The sequence below is a fragment of the Rosa rugosa genome, chromosome 2, assembly GCF_958449725.1.
Source record: "Rosa rugosa chromosome 2, drRosRugo1.1, whole genome shotgun sequence".
Classification (NCBI taxonomy): domain Eukaryota; kingdom Viridiplantae; phylum Streptophyta; class Magnoliopsida; order Rosales; family Rosaceae; genus Rosa; species Rosa rugosa.
In genome coordinates this window covers 37,202,124-37,218,478 of record NC_084821.1, presented here as the reverse complement: position 1 = coordinate 37,218,478, position 16,355 = coordinate 37,202,124, and the positions used below count along the sequence as shown (strand labels likewise).

Genomic DNA, 16,355 nt, shown 5'->3' with positions numbered 1-16,355 from the left:
AATGAGGGTATAATAGACTTTTTAGAGGAAGATATCTGAGTTTTTGACTGATGCTTGACGGCAGGGACCAATTGGGAGGAAATTGGGAGTTCATGGACTTTTTAGGTGAAATTCGAAGGTTAGGGACTGAAACGATGAAACCCTATCGGTGCGTTTGGAAGAGAAAATTATAAAATCCGTAGGAATTTATAAATGATGGAATCTTTAACTCCATCAATCTAAAATTCCATTAATTGCAATTTCTATTGTTTGGTTGCATCTATTTAGGATTTGAAATGTGTTATAAATTAAGAAAGTTTAAAACAAATAAAAAGATAAAATAGAACAAAGTCTTGTTTTGGAAATAAAAATTGAATACTGCAAAAGAATTCGTAAATGACACCTATTTTGGTGGAAATTGAAATGAGGAATTTAAATAACGAATTCCTTCGTTTTTTTCCACAGAGAAATTTAAAATTTCCAATCTGATAATGCCAAACGAAGGAATTGGCTTTAGGAATTATGAATTATGAAATCCTCACTTTCAATTAAATTCCATCATTTTTTCCCTCATCCAAACAGACTCTAAGTATAGGGAGTAAGCAGTACTTAATCCTAAAAAAAAGGTACACCTATAAATTAGCACAGCAGCATTTCATTATACATAAATTAATACCAAACTTGATTAGCACAGCAGTAGCTCGTTATACATAAATTAATACCAAACTTGATTAGCACAGCATCTTATAAATTAAAGCCAATACATCAACGAATAAGAGAAAGCTAAACTGCTAAACCCCACACATTTCTCACAAACAATCACAAAGGCATCACAAAAGCAATACAAGCCAATGAAGCCATCAAAATACACAGAACAGAAAAAGCATTTAGATCTCTTTAAATTCAATACAACGTACCATATTTCCCGACGATTCCAGCCTTCTTCGTTCTCTTAGTCTGCAACGAAAACAATCACCATTTCATAGAAACACGCTTCTTTTCCAGATTACCAAATCAATTTGAACTAAATTCATCAAAACAACTATGTATTCACTAATTGAATCAAATCCTAGCTCTAGCTCAAGAGAAGCTTAAGCCTTTACTGCCACAGATTTAGTGAAAACTCGAAGAACTTTAAGTCGAAACAGAGAGAGAGAGAGAGAGAGAGAGAGAGAGAGAGTTACCATGGTTGTGGATAGCATAGCAGCAGCACCAGAGCAATAGAATTTGACCGCAACCTTCATTCTTCAATCCACTACAACTCGCATAAGAAAAGGTCAACTGGTTCAAGAATAAATGAAAGAAATATCCCAAGTTCCTAATCATCATTCCTTCGAATTTGAATCCTAAAACATTCGGCAGAAATAGCTAAAAGTATTTATAGGGTATATATCGAAGTATTTTCTAGTACTTCATGTAAAATTGTTTGGCTGATTATGTAATCAATATTGGTCATTTGAGGCCTCAATTGGGAATTGGTGCAAGGAGTTCGAAAATGAGTGAAAAGTAGAAAACAGAAATGTGGATCTCTATTCTCTTCAAGCAGAATCACTACCTTGGACGTCTTCAAGGTGAATGAGCAATTCGGCCACTTGACATATTCGGGTGGTTTTTCAATACAGGATTTCTTTCGAAGAAAATTTGATGGCCGGAGCTCAAAATGGCCGGTAAGACTTGAGAGTTGGCATGTTGGGAAATCCTCTTGGTAAGGAACACGATGAAAACCCATTGTTCTACCATAAGACAATTGCAATCTCCTTATTCTCTATCTCCCTATTCCTGGATCAATGACTTATTTATTGAAATTGAATCATGGTAAATGCTAGTATGTTAAACGGTTGAATTTACGTACTTAGCTTGCTAATGTGGTGCATTAAGCTAATTAATTAATTTGTACCTGCTGCTCCATGTAGCCAAAGTGTCATCCCCTCGGCTTAAATCAGCATATGGTCCTCCTGCCCATTTTTCTGACTTGTTTATGGTGTGATCCACTCGGATTTGTGTATATTCATCGTCAGATAATAATGCACCGTCCACTGATCCCTTTCACAACAAGATGATCAGCTGCAGTGAAGCCAAGTTTTTTTTTTTTGCATCGGATTCTCTTTCAGAGTTTCAGCCGTCTCACTTAAGACCTTCCAGTACAGGTAACTCTTCCTAAGTGAATTGGGGTAAGTCACTCTGGTTGGTTACATTTGGAATTGATAAAGGAGTTAGATTCACCATCAATGTCAAGATCAATGTGAAAGGTAAGAAAGTGAGTATGATGTGCAGCCAAACTAGTTTTTGCTACTAGTGTACCATAGACTCCCTCCTCTATTTGGTCTTTGTGAGTGTATTCTGTTCCCCTCACCTCAAGCAAACCAGTTAGCCCAACCTGCAAGGAAGATCACAATTTGAATTCAGTATGAATTTTATTCATTTCAAATAAGAACAAGGCTAGGCCACATAAATGCACCAAGAACAAATGAACGTGGATTCTCTTGCTAATGTTTTGTGTTCTTAAACTGACAAAACAACATCATTCATTTTAGGGCTCTATATAACCATCTCACTCAGCTTTTTTATTTTTTATATTTTTTTATTGCAATTTTTATTTTATCCTAAACCTCAAAACAATGTGGATTTTTATGTAAGCAGGAAATCAATAAAGAACAGAAAATTCCTATTTCAATGTTTAATGATTTGATAACCCTATCCGGGATCATATTTTGGCCTGTGACAACCATTTACACTCATGACAACCATGAATTGGATAATTCTAGGTTATTGTGAACTACATTTATTTATTATTTTTTTTTGAAGTAATTTAACTACATTTATTTCTAACAAGTAAGATATTGTTACATTGTTGCCTGCCCATTAATTTCCTTTTCTAACCATTGTGGTGCAGCCAACACTAGTGCCAGTACACTTGACATGTGATATAGCAAAGGACGGTCTAGCGGCAAATCCACCACCCAAAGGTGGTTTAATAAACCATGGCAAGGACTAATGAACACGATCGCCATGTTACAAAAATCACAAAGACAACGAAAGCGCCCAAATTCTAATTGCATTAGCACCATCACTAAGAGGTTGAACTTATTATAAAACAAAAACTATATGGTCCTATATTTTCCGACCGAGAAAACGTTCAAACATATATCTCGGATCTCGGAGTTTTGGTCACTGCTTCTGTGCTCTACCGCCTTGCAATGGGCTAAGTGATTGGCTTGGCTTGTATGTGTTTATGGGGTGTCCTTACTAATGACAAACGGGTTCTTGTGTTGATCACATATTTGCAGCATACACACCCTTCACTGCCGAATTACGACACGTCGGAGTGGGATTGGTTTAGAGGAGCTTTGTCAACCGTGGATAGAGACTATGGGGTGCTCAATAATGTTTTCCATAATATAACAGACAAACATGTTGTTCATCATCTCCTCTACGATGCCACACTATAATGCAATGGAGGCCAAAATAGCAGTGAAGCCTATATTGGGATATTACTATGGTTTTGATGGGAGTCCGATTTACAAGGCTTTGTGGAGGGAGGCTAAGGAGTGTCTTATGTTGAGCTGGATGAAGATGCTCCTAATACCAAAGGTGTTTTTTTGGTACCGCAATAAGTTCTGATCAAGGAAATGTTTCAGAGTTTAGTAATGCCAATAAAGGGTGGGTATGTGGATGCTCTTGTGTTTATTGTATAGATTACATGTACGTAATGAAGTTATGGCTTTGCTTTAAGAAAGTGTACGTTGTTGTTAATTAATCTTGTGTTTGATACTCTTGGCTCCTTAAAATTAGAACTGACTTAACTTTGATTAATTTAGAAATTATTTACATGAATACTTCACATATTTTCCTTCATTCAAACAGACCATAAATAATAATCGTTTCCATACCTTCCTATATATGAAATATGTAATTTTTTTTGCTACTGTAGAACGTAATCATATTTAGATTTAAATGAATTGCAAAATATCCTTTATATATACATATATATGGTAAAAGAAAAATGAAGTGCAAAGCTATAGCACTGTACTTTTTTTTTTTTTTTTTTTTGAGTTGAAGAGGTCAATCTTATTATGCATTTAAGCAGTACAATAATGGTCTGCCCATAGGGCCGTCAGAAAAAGCCATTACACAGAGTACACCCAACAAAAGGTATACCACTAAGTACACCCCTAGCACACCCACCTTTTAACCATGAAGCACAAAAACAAACAACAAATAAACTCCGAATTTAAATAAATGTAATAACCGGTTTTTCTTTTAACCAAAACAGTTGGTGGCAAACACCTTTGTTAAAAGGAAGGGTGTTCCTTGATTCAAGGCCGGTGTCTTAATCATCATTCATGATTATGCATAATTGAATAATCATTCAATCATACCAGACAACTCTCTCTCACTCTCTCTGTCTCACGTCCGAAAACCATCCAAGAAACAGAGCAATCTTCATCAACTCATCTCTCCCTCCACCGACCACCAATCAAGACCAGACCAGTTCCTATAGTTCCACCTCGTTCTTGCGCAGCTACCAGTGGCAACCTTGCACCGCAACACGGCCGGCAGTGGCGGCGGAGGACACGGTTCCGTTTTGAGCTCGATTTGGTTCTATCTCGATATCTTGAGCTACAGGCCGCCAATTCTCTTGATTCTTGTCTCATTGGATTCGCCTCAACTTTCTGAACAAGCACCAAGAAGGACCAGACCTGGGTAGAACGATTTCACGTTCATCGGAGCTCGACTGGTTTAGATCGACAAACAACCCTTCGATCAGTGTATCTCGAGTTACAGACCACCTATTTATGTGATTCTTGGCTTAGTGAGTTCGTCTTGAAGTTCTGAACAACTATCCAGAAGGAATCGAAGCGTTTCGTTGAAGTTTTTACGTCGAAACTCAAGATCGCCGGATTCTGGAATTTTTCCGACCACCGAAGCTTTCGATCGGTATATCTCGAGCCACAGACCATATTTTTCTGTGATTCTTGAACCAATGAGTTCACCTTGAGTTTCTTAACAACTCTCTAGAAGGGATCGAAGCCTTAAATTGAAGTTTTAACGTCGAAATCAAGCCTTGCCGGATTCTGCAAATTTCGCCGGATTCTGGAAATTTTCCGGCCACCTCGACTGTTTTAGGTAATTTCAACCACTTCCGGTCATTTTCAGCTTACATGGTAGTTATGAAAGTTGTTAAGCATGATGAGAGGAAGAGGAGCAGCCCGTCCCCGACACCATTGGCGGTGGTCGGCGGCGGCTCTTCCACTAATTCCGGCGGCCCTTTCCGGCCACCTCCGGGGGTCAAAAATATAGTTTCTGTGCATTTTTAGATTCTATATTTCAATACGATCATCTTGATATATTATATGAAATTTTTGGATATCGTATGATTAAGTTATGAATTTTTAAGTTTCGATCGATTTCGATCGTTAGATTTGTGATATGTGAAGTTAGGACCGTCAGATGGACTTGTAGTTTTGATATGATGATCTTATGACTGTCCCAGTGACTTTGTGTGGTCATGTGCGAAGATCCGACCGTTGGATCTTCGTATAAATGCAAAACAGTGATTAGGGAGGCGATTCGTGAGAATCCGTCCGTCGGATTTTCGTATAAATTTGTGGAGATGTTTGTAAGGACGATTCAGGAAGATCCGACCGTTGGATCTTCGTGATAATTTTGGAGGATGATCCTAAGGGCAATCCGTGAGGATCTGACCGTTAGATCATCGCGTAATTTCGATCCGACCGTTGGATCATCATTAATTTAGAATCCGACCGTTGGATTGTTGTATTTGTGTGGTTTTTGAATAAATTGCTAAGTTAAGATCGTGTTGGATTAGGTGATTGACGGATCGATTTGGCGGACAATTTGTGAAATTGTTGTTGAGCTGTTAAGAAGACGCAGCTGGATTAGAGGTGAGTAAAATCGCACATGGTTCCTTCATGAACCGAAATTTAGTGATTTATATTGAATTATAAAGGTGTGGAAAATTGTTTTAAGAAAATAAAGATTTGTTTTGAAATAATATGAACTTGATCGACTACGGTTCATAGGGCTACTACTCACAGGTAAGGAAAATGAATTTAAGTATAAAAATGAATTTCTTGTTTTTATTGCATGTGAACTATAGATGGTATTAGTAGTCACTCTTGTGTAGGTGATTACGTATATATATATATATATATTTACGTGAAATATATATTGAAAGTTATGACATTGTGTGATGTATTGAGTTGTTCGTGATAAAGAGTAGTTGAGTAAAGTGCGATAGTTGAAATGTGTAGACGAATTATATGTTAGTGTCAAGTGTTCTCATCTTGTGTCGATGATGGTGCCAAGTATTCTCATCGTGTGTCGATGATTGTGGCAAGTGTTCTCATCGTGTGTCGATGAAAGTGCCCAGTATTTTCATCGTGTGTCGATGATTGTGGCAAGTGTTCTCATCGTGTGTCGATGAAAGTGCCAAGTATTTTCATCGTGTGTCGATGATTATGGCAAGTGTTTTCATCGTGCGTCGATGATAGTGGCAGGTGTCTTCATCGTGTGTCGATGATTATGACACGTATTATCGTAAGATTGAACCTTGGCCAAGGTGACAGGTTACGATTCAGTTAGAGCTCTAGTCTGTCTACCATCATACTGTTTGAGGGATAACCTCAAGTTTTTATGTGTCTTTGAGTATGACATGTTGCGTGGAGGGGTTTTTTTATAACTATCATATACCCTTGAGTATATATTGGAAAGGGAAAGTTTAGTTGTTTGGATGGTCATGGTGAGACGTGAGTTGATTGATGTTTGAAGTGACGTTGTGCACTTCAATTTTTATACTAAGAATCACTTAAATTGATTTGTTCTTAAAAGTCGTGCAATTCCTTGTTTACTCATACGGGCTGTCAAAAGCTTACCGGGTTTGTGTTGTTGCAATCCCGGTACACTATTCAAATTGTGTAGCGGGTAATCCTACAGGTCAAGAGAATCAGGACGGAGATCGAGCTGCGTAGAGTAGCTGCAATTGTGTCAATCTGAATTGCTTTGTGAGCCGGTGAGGTGTGTTATGCTCATTTAGAGCTTTACAATATTTCTTGTGAGAGTGAATTGTAATAATGAACTCGAGGTTTCGAGTTTTGAAGTTTGTGTATCGTGTGGTGAGGTTGTTTTGAGAAAAAAATTCAGAACGTTTATTTGATTAAGTGGTTTAATTCATGTTTCGGATTTGAACTTATTATTCAAAATTCGGGGCGTGACAATAAAACTACCTACGAAATCACTTGTTGTTTGCCGATTCCTCCCACTCATGCAAGCAGAAGATAACGCCGCCACACTTCCCACAGTTGAGGTTTTCACCTTCCCAACTGGAAGTTGGTCCTCTCTAATAGCCGGAGTCACCTTCGTCTCCTCCATCGAAACCTGCTCACCATCAGGCTTCCCCATCACATCAATTGAAGTCATCACCTCTTCACTTGAAGCTTTCCCCACAACTGAAGTCATCACCACATCAATTTGAGTAGTTTTTTCCTTCCCCGGAGAGGAATCACTCCCCTCCTCCTCCTCAAGAAGCTTCAGAAAACGCTTCCGTGCTTTCACTTTGACTCGAGCATCTGTGATGCCTCGGAAATTCGTATTTATTTTCCGAGAATTTTCCGGAATCTAATTTGTGGTTATTGGACGGTTTCGTGGCTCGTGGATGGAGCGGAAGTGTTTCGGACGAATTTTTATTCGGAAAATATGACTTTAGGGGTGGCTCAAAGGTTGACTTTTGAAGCGTTGAGATTCTCCAAAAACTTTCTTCACGAAAGTTGTAGACCGCGTCGATACGAGTTCGTGGACATGTGGAACGAGGAAATCGGAGTTCGTATGAAGAAATTATGGCCATTGGAAGAAGTTTCCATTTTAGTATAAATAGAGGATTTCCGGAAATTATTTCATAATTTAATTTCCTTTTCCGGAAAGTTTCTTCTCTCTCTCTTCTCTCTCGGCTGCACCTTCAGAATCAAAGTTTTTCGACTGACCCGACCCGAACTCGGTCGACCCGACTCGGCTTTTCCGGCGAGCTCTGGCGACGGCAGACCACCAGACGAGCCCAGATCAGTTCGCCTCCTCCGTGCGCTCCTCCCTGTGGTATTCTCTAGCGTCGATTCTCACTGTGTGCGGCGCTGGAAGTCGGTGAACCTTGAGGTTTTCGGACCCGACCGGAAATTCGATCTCCGACGTCGGCGAGGCTTCAAGTCTTCTTGGTTGAGCTCAGAGCAGCCTCCTTGATCGATCAGTGGTGGTTGTTTGGATCGATTTACGTGGAAGTTGGTTCAACTCGGAGTGAACAGTGATCCATGACTTGTGAGGTAGTTTTCGACCCTTTATGCTTGTTTTCTGACTTCGAGCTGGTTATGAAAATTCACAAGCATGCTTAGATGAAACTTTTTGATGTTGGGAGTTTTGTGAAATATTGAGTTTTGGCCGGCGGCGGTGCGCCACAGCCTGTGGCTGCGTTCCGGCGGTGTTCTGACCATCTAGGGAACTGTTTCTGGTATTATACATGTTCTACTCGTTGATACGAGCGTTTCGATATATAATATGCAAATTTTGGAGTTCGAATGGATTTGTTATGATTTTTACCGTTTCATACCGGTGGATTTATTCAATCCGTGAGGATCCGAGTGTCCGATCGACTTGTGGTTCGGACATATCGATCGTATAAGTATTCCGGAGACATTGGGTGGTCTCGGATGTGGTTTCGCCTCATTTGGCGTCACTTTGGAAATTTTGGTTCGATTTAGGGTTTCGAACGTTATTCCTTGTGATTCATTGACTGAATCAGAGCTGTGCTTCCTTAGGTACTTGACGAAGTATTCTTTGGACGACTATTTGTGATTTGGCTGCTTTGTTCTGCATTGAAGACGCAGCAGGAGTTTCGAGGTGAGTAATCTCACAAGGTTCATTAATGAACGGAATACCTTATTTTTGAGAGTTATTTAGTAACTGCAAACTATAGTTGGTATTAGTAAGCATTCCTGAGCAGATGACTACATATATATATATTTACGTGAAATATATATGTTTTGGTGGATTGGTGGATTTATGAAAACAATAGGCATGAATGATGCGTTTTATTGTTTTGAGTTGTGGCTTTTGGAAAACAAATGATTGTGGAAATGCAGCTCCGTTATTAGCTTCTAATGCATGTGGTGTGCGACTGGGTTTCAAATTCTTTTAATGCATTATCACTTGAAACTCACAGTTCCAGATTTGCTTTATCAATGATTAGCTTTTACTATTTTTATTACCAGTATGGCTGCAAAAGCGGCATAGCTGCTGGGTAGTCTCTTGTAGACACAGACATTTAGATAATGGAAGGTAGAAGAAGAGAAAAGCCTGCATGCCTACAAGTACTGAACCCATTTGTTCTTGTTTAATAAGCTGTTGATTAACAAAATTTGTGGACTACATTTTAATAGGTCAATGTCATGTTGTTCCAATGTTCCTGCCATAAAGGTTGTCTTGCTGTTATTTCATTACGAAAATGATTGAAGCTAATTGGTACTGTCCCAATTAATTTTGTAATGGAGTCTATAGTTTGATCATTATCTTACTAAACATAATGGCTCTGTTTATATGATAAAGCAAATCAGTACTCCGGCTGGAAACCAAACTCCAAGTTATTTTTTTTAGGGAAAATGCTCGTTTACCCAATTTTAGGCTAAAAATTGCCCACTTGCTCCACCAACTGTTTTTTAACCCCATTTACCCAAAACACTCTAAGGGATTATTTTCCCTTTACCCAATTAATTCTTTTTTCTTTTTTTTTTGAGACTTTTTTGCCCTCTCCTTCTTTCTCACTTAGAGAGAGAAGTCACCCTCCACCTTGCTGTGCTCCGGTGACCAGTGGCCGGCGCGGTCTCCGGAGACCAGACTCCGGCGACCGGTGACCGGACTCCGGCGAACGGTGACCGGATTCCGGCGACCGGTGACCGGACTCTGGCGAACGGTGACCGGATTCCGACGACCGGTGACCGGATTCCAGAATCCGGCTATTATTGCCCCCCAGTAATCATATTACTGCCCCCCAGTAATCATATTATTGCCTCCCAAAAATCATATTATTGACGTCCAGTGAATTGTATGAACTCCCAAAACCAAAATGAATACACTACAGGAACAATTGATCAATTTATAATCATATTACTGCCCCCCAGTAATCATATTATTGCCCCCCAATACAAAGTCTAATGTTTCTACTGCCTCCCAATAGACCACCAAAAATGCACCTTTTTGTAGGATTCACAGATAATTTGACTTTAATACACAGAAAACAACATATAACTTATCAAAACACCACACTATAGTGATCCCTGTCCCTCATATCGAAGTCTACTGGGGGCCAATAATGTGTCTACTGCCCCCAGTAGACCATCAAACAAACCCCACAGTTACATTGCAATTCCTTCCTCATTCTCGGGGTTCACAATGTACAAAAAAAAAAAAAATGCTTCTGGCACCCAGAAATTGCTCTGGGCACCGGATCTGAAGGACAAGGGACGGAGGCACCGACGCACTATTTGCTGTCTGATCGGCCGGCCAGAACTGTGAAATTGCAGGTGCAAATGGCCGGACCTTGAAGCTCCAGAATTGATTGGATTTGGGACGAGGTTGATGGTGGAGCTCATCGGCGGTGCACGTCGACTGCTTCTCCAGAAGCTTGACGACCTCTTTTGACTGGTCATTGGAGAAAGCTCTGACGCGGATCGACGTCGTCCACGGCGAGGAGGAGAACGACGATAGCACCCGACGTGCCCGGCGAGGAGGAGCAGTTTGTCCCGACGGTTCGGGTCTCTGACAACCCGATGGACCTGGACATGTACAACCAGTGGAGATGCTCCAGTGGCACTGGAAGTTCGACGATCTGATTCGTCAGAAGCCTAGGTCGCCGGAGGCCTGGGTTGAGCATCAGTGAGAGAGAGAGAGAGAGAAGTCGTTGCGGTCTGGGTCGCCGGATTCGTCGAGCGTGACAGAATTCAGTGAGAGAGAGAGAGAGAGAGAGAGAGATCGGTGAGGGGGGGAGAGAGAGAGAGAGATTAAAAGGAGGGTAATTATGTCAGTAGAAGTTAGATTGGGTAAATGGGGTCAAAAAACTCTTAGTGGAGCAAGTGGGCAATTTTTTGGTTAAAATTGGGTAAGTGGTCACGACCCCTTTTTTTTAATATAAAAATATTTTTGAAACAACATTGTTAGAAATTTACTATTTTGCCCATAACTTATTTGCAAAAAAAAAAAAAAAAAAAAAAAAAAAATCCAAATACATGCCATGTCAGCGATTTAATGATAAATTTAACGGAGGTATCGTATTTGATAACGGTGTAATAGTTCAGGTATCATTTGAGGTAAAAAAAATTCGTAGATACCAAAAAGTACCTTTCGAAATAGTCCAGGTACCATATGAGGTTTTTACCCTTGATTAAATCTCATCATGAAAGATATATCTTTCCGGCCGTTGTGTTCCTCAGTAGACTTGAAATTGTATTGTGAAACGCTCTTTCTACTTTGTTTTAGCATTTCTGATAACATCATTTTTGGATATTAAATTTCTAAAAGTCTTTCCCACTAGGTTGTTTTCTTATCTTGGGTGATTTGCGCGACTTTATTTTGCTTTTCTTCTAGATGCGAATGGAGTAGACTACTGTTGTATTGCGGAGAAACATAACCAGTCTGAATATCAAATAACAACTACTAATGATAACGTCAATTTCTTGATAATAAAAAAGACACAAAAAGGAAATCGACGGAAGTTGGCATGCACACCACTTACACCAGTTTATAGCCTAGCATCCATATAGACATAATCTCCATGACTTCAATACCTGAATATTATCCCAATATCTAGTAAAGACAGTAAACTCATACTACTCAATGGTGTTGGGATGCTCAGGGTCCATGACTTCAATCACAAGATGATAATTGAGTCCCTCTACCATCTGCAGCTCCGCCCGGACTATTCCCTTGAGGACCAAGTTCTTCAAGCTTTGGAAGTTGATCTCCGAGATGGCGAAGTCCACGATCTCTTTTACATCGGGGTCAGTGGCAGGGTTCTTAAGGGGCTGATAACCACCAGTTTCTGGAAGAAAATCATAATCTTGAGTGGCGAAGTCCACGATCTCTTTTACATCGGGGTCTGTGGCAGGGTTCTGAAGGGGCTGATAACCACCAGTATCTGGAACAAAATCAAAATCTTGAGCAACAGTAGCGAGGAAAAGAGCAAACAGATTTTTTGGTTTAAGTTATTGCCCTAGAAAAGAGACGATTGAGAGCTAGGGTTTTATAAGAAAGTAAAGGATTCGACCTTTCGATGCATATTTTACAATTGATTGCGTACCCTTTGGATCTGAAAGATTATTAAATTGAATTGTGGTAGGATTTGTTTGAGCTTCTTGATTTGGTACATATCTCATTTTCTCGTGATATCCAAATTTATTCTACCACAATCAAAAGATCTAAATTTTATTCTGCCACAATCAATCTAAGTTTTATTCTATCAGAATCTCATTTTCTCGGGATTCCAAAAAATATAGAAAAAGGAAGTAAATAAAGCAATTTATATCTCTTGATTCCAAATTTACATTTGGGCATTGATTAAATTGGTGAGAATAAAAATAAAGCTTCCAGCCTAGTTCCACTTCCCTAGTCAGTGAATTCCAGATTTGGGAATTCAAATCTACCATATCACTAAGAATCCCATTTCTATTATTTTCTTGGTCAAATTGTGCATATAATTAACTCAGTAAATTACATTAATTGATTAACGTATCACCAAATTTATCAATTGATTAACATATAATCATATGATTTTTGTTTAATTAATTACCAAATAATTTTCCTGGATTTCAACCTTAGCTCTCTCTATTTTATCTAGACGATGCATGCATGCTTGCTCACAGAAAGTAAACTGTAGCTCGTTCTCTTTGTTTATTTTTCTGATCACAACAATGGCCTCTCCAAAGAGACCTTTTGAAATAATAGCATTATGCATCACCTTGGTAGGGGTTTTGACAATATCCGAAGCGTCCTCTAGGGCAATACTGTCTGATGAACCAAATAGTCCCATGATTATTTCCCAAAAATTTGAGCAATGGATGGCGAAGTACCAACGTGTTTACTCGAACAGCTCGGAGAAGGAAAGTCGTTTCGCCATATTCCAGAACAACTCCAAGAATATCCAGCTATTCAACAGCGAAGGGTCAGAGAATTTCATCCAACGCATCAATTCATTTGGTGATTTGACTCATGAAGAATTCCGCTCCAGATATCTTGGTTCGTTCAACATTCCCAACACCACCACCACAAACTCCAGTTCATTTTTCAAGTACCAAAATATGAAAGATGAGGATCTCTCCAACGCAACCGTGAACTGGAGGAGGGACGGAGTCGTCACCAATGTGAAGAATCAAGGAGTAAGGGCTTTTCAAAGCTTTCTTTTACATAGTACGTGTTGTCTTTGCCTCGTAGTTTTCTATTTTGAAATCTCACTCTTCGATCTGCAACTGTGTATTTCTCTTTTGTAGTTAGCTGCTGGGCCTTCGCAACAGTAGCAGCGTTGGAAGGGATAGCCCCTTATATTACAGATAATAAATTTAAGAACCTATCTGCGCAGCAACTCATAGACTGTAGTAAAAGCTATGGCACCCATGGCTGCGCCGGTGGGTTGCCATCCGATGCCCTAGCATATGTAACCGCGAAGGGACTTGTTAGTGAAAACAGGTATCCATATCAGGCTATTGACAAACAATGTGATTCCTCATTGGAATCATCTCCTGAATTAAGGATACATGCTTTTGGCACTGTGCCGCCCAATGACGAAAAAGCTCTAGCCAACGTTGTGTACAATCAACCGGTTATAGTCATACATTCAGTGAGCCAAGCATTTCAATACTATGGTGGTGGTATTTTCAGGGATGCAGATGGCACATGTGAGAATAGTACCCTCAGTCATGCTACTACAATTATTGGGTACGGAACCACGACTGCTGGTGTTGACTATTGGATATTGAAGAATTCATGGGGCGAAGATTGGGGTGAAAAGGGCTATATGAGAATTCTTAGAAATCCTGAGAATAAGCCTGCAGGTGTTTGTAATCTTGCGGTATATCCTGTATACCCTTCTTTTGACTCCATAGTGAGATAAACAAGAATTATAGTATTGTACGTTAAAAAGCTTATGTTCGATCAGCAGCGCCATCTGTTCAACAGTTGTATTACAGAGAATATATCGCGTCACTTATTGCAATTTGCACCATGATATTTATAGGACTTTGTATTCCAATTTGAGTTTTATCACCAAAACCAACTCGCAATCCACTCTTGTAATAAATTTTATTTTTTAAAGTGAGGCTAACAACGTTCATTGCTAATGCGGCCCATTAAAGCGAGTCAAATGATACCTATATTTAGTGAGCTAGGTTAATGATACTCATTTGTAGTGAGGCTGACTGTTTTCATGTCCATGTCCATACAAGCGAGGCTAACGATGGCCATGCAGGTGTGGGAAGCACACCATATATAATATGGCTTATGCTTTTCCAGTAATTTGTGAGAAATAATTCTGGAATTTTTGTTTTTTCAAAAACAAGAAATCCATGTGAGATCTTGGATGAGGTGGACTATAGCATATAATTTTTTGGCTAAAATATTATGCTCTAATCCGTAAATTATGATTAAGAACAGATGAAACTCAAAAGCTTGACTTAGATTTTTTTTATTTTTCATTGTTTTACAATTGTCCAAAATTGATAAACCATTCTCAAAATAAATAAATAAAATTGATAAACCAAGAATCCGTTGGCGCCTGATCGCGGCAGTGCGGACGTCCGCCTCAGAACGGACCTGATAGAGTGTGACGCTTTACTATTGATGTGCGTTGGCATTGTGTACGTAGCAAGGCAATCACACCAAAGACCTCCCCACTACTATGTGTAAATTATTATGTGTAATCTTCTCCCATTAATGCGTATTTTGTGATTGATTTACGTAATAATAAGAATATCAATTAACTAAAGTTGGAATTTCAAACCTCCCATATCGATCATTTTTTGTCTCTAACCACTAAGAATCCAAGACCACTAATTAATGAGGTAAGAACCTCCAATTCTTTTCCTGTTCCGGTTCATCCAGACATGGAATTATTTAATTAAAAGATACCAAGACCGCTAATTAAAGAGGTAATTACCCCCAATTCTTTTCCTGGTCCGCTTCATCGAGACACGGAATTATTTAATTAACGTGTAAAATGATTTCCGAATCAATCCATACCCAAATCCCTTAAATTCAGAGTTTCAGGCTACCTTGATTTCCAAGACTATTGCGCTGATATTTATTATTATTATTTATTTATTTATTTTTTTTAAAAAATCTCGAAGCAAAAGCAAACAGCAATGCAGTGTGCTACATAAGTTGATTCTTCACAACTTTTTAACTAACGCAATGGCTTTTCCAAACAAACGTTTTGCTCTAGTATTGTGCATCATCTTGCTTGGGATTCTGGCAGTGTCAGAAGCCTCATCGCGAGCATTACTCTTTGAACCAAATGATAATTCCATGAATATTTCCCAAATATTTGAAAAATGGATGGAGAAGCACGGACGCGTCTACTCAAACATCTCAGAGAAGGAAAAGCGTTTCGCAATATTCAAGGCTAACTTTGAGCACATGGAAAAATTCAACAGCCAAAGGAAAGAGAGTTTCACACTAGGCATCAATGCATTTAGTGATTTGACTCATGAAGAAATTCACGAATGATATGGCAACACGTTGGAAATGCCCAAAATCACCAGAAGCTCAAACTCATCTTTTAGGTACAGCAGTATTGAATACGAGGATCTTCCCAAAAACTGGGACTGGAGGACAAAAGGAGCTGTCACTAAGGTTAAGCACCAAGGATCAGAGTGTGGTAAGATTTCGTTTTGATCAATATGATAGGTTATGTTTCTTTTCGTTGTAGTTTTTCGTTATTTGTGATGTTTTCTTTCCCATACGTGTAGGTTGTTGTTGGGCTTTTTCAACAGCAGCGGCAGTGGAAGCACTTCCCCCAATCTTTAAAAATCTAACACCTATGGACCTGTCCGTGCAGCAACTTATAGAATGCAGTAAAGACTTTGGTACCCATGGCTGCACCAGTGGTAAAACAATTAACGCCTTGCGATACGTAAAGGAATATGGGCTTGTAACTGAAGACAGATACCCTTACCAGCAGTTGGATGATCACCCATGTGACACCAAGTTACAGTCAAATCCTGATGTAAAGATACGCGACTATGAATGGGCGCCTGAATTTGATGAAATTGCTCTGGCTAAGGCTGTGTACCATCAACCTGTTACAATCATGCACGCCACCAGCGGGCAAT

The 16,355-nt window shown here is 39.4% G+C and overlaps 1 pseudogene; it reads right to left on the bottom strand.

Moving 5' to 3' along the window:
* Positions 1–882: 882 nt before the first annotated feature.
* LOC133730703 (primary amine oxidase 1-like) overlaps positions 883–16,355 on the bottom strand; it is a 76,728-nt pseudogene continuing 61,255 nt past the window's right edge.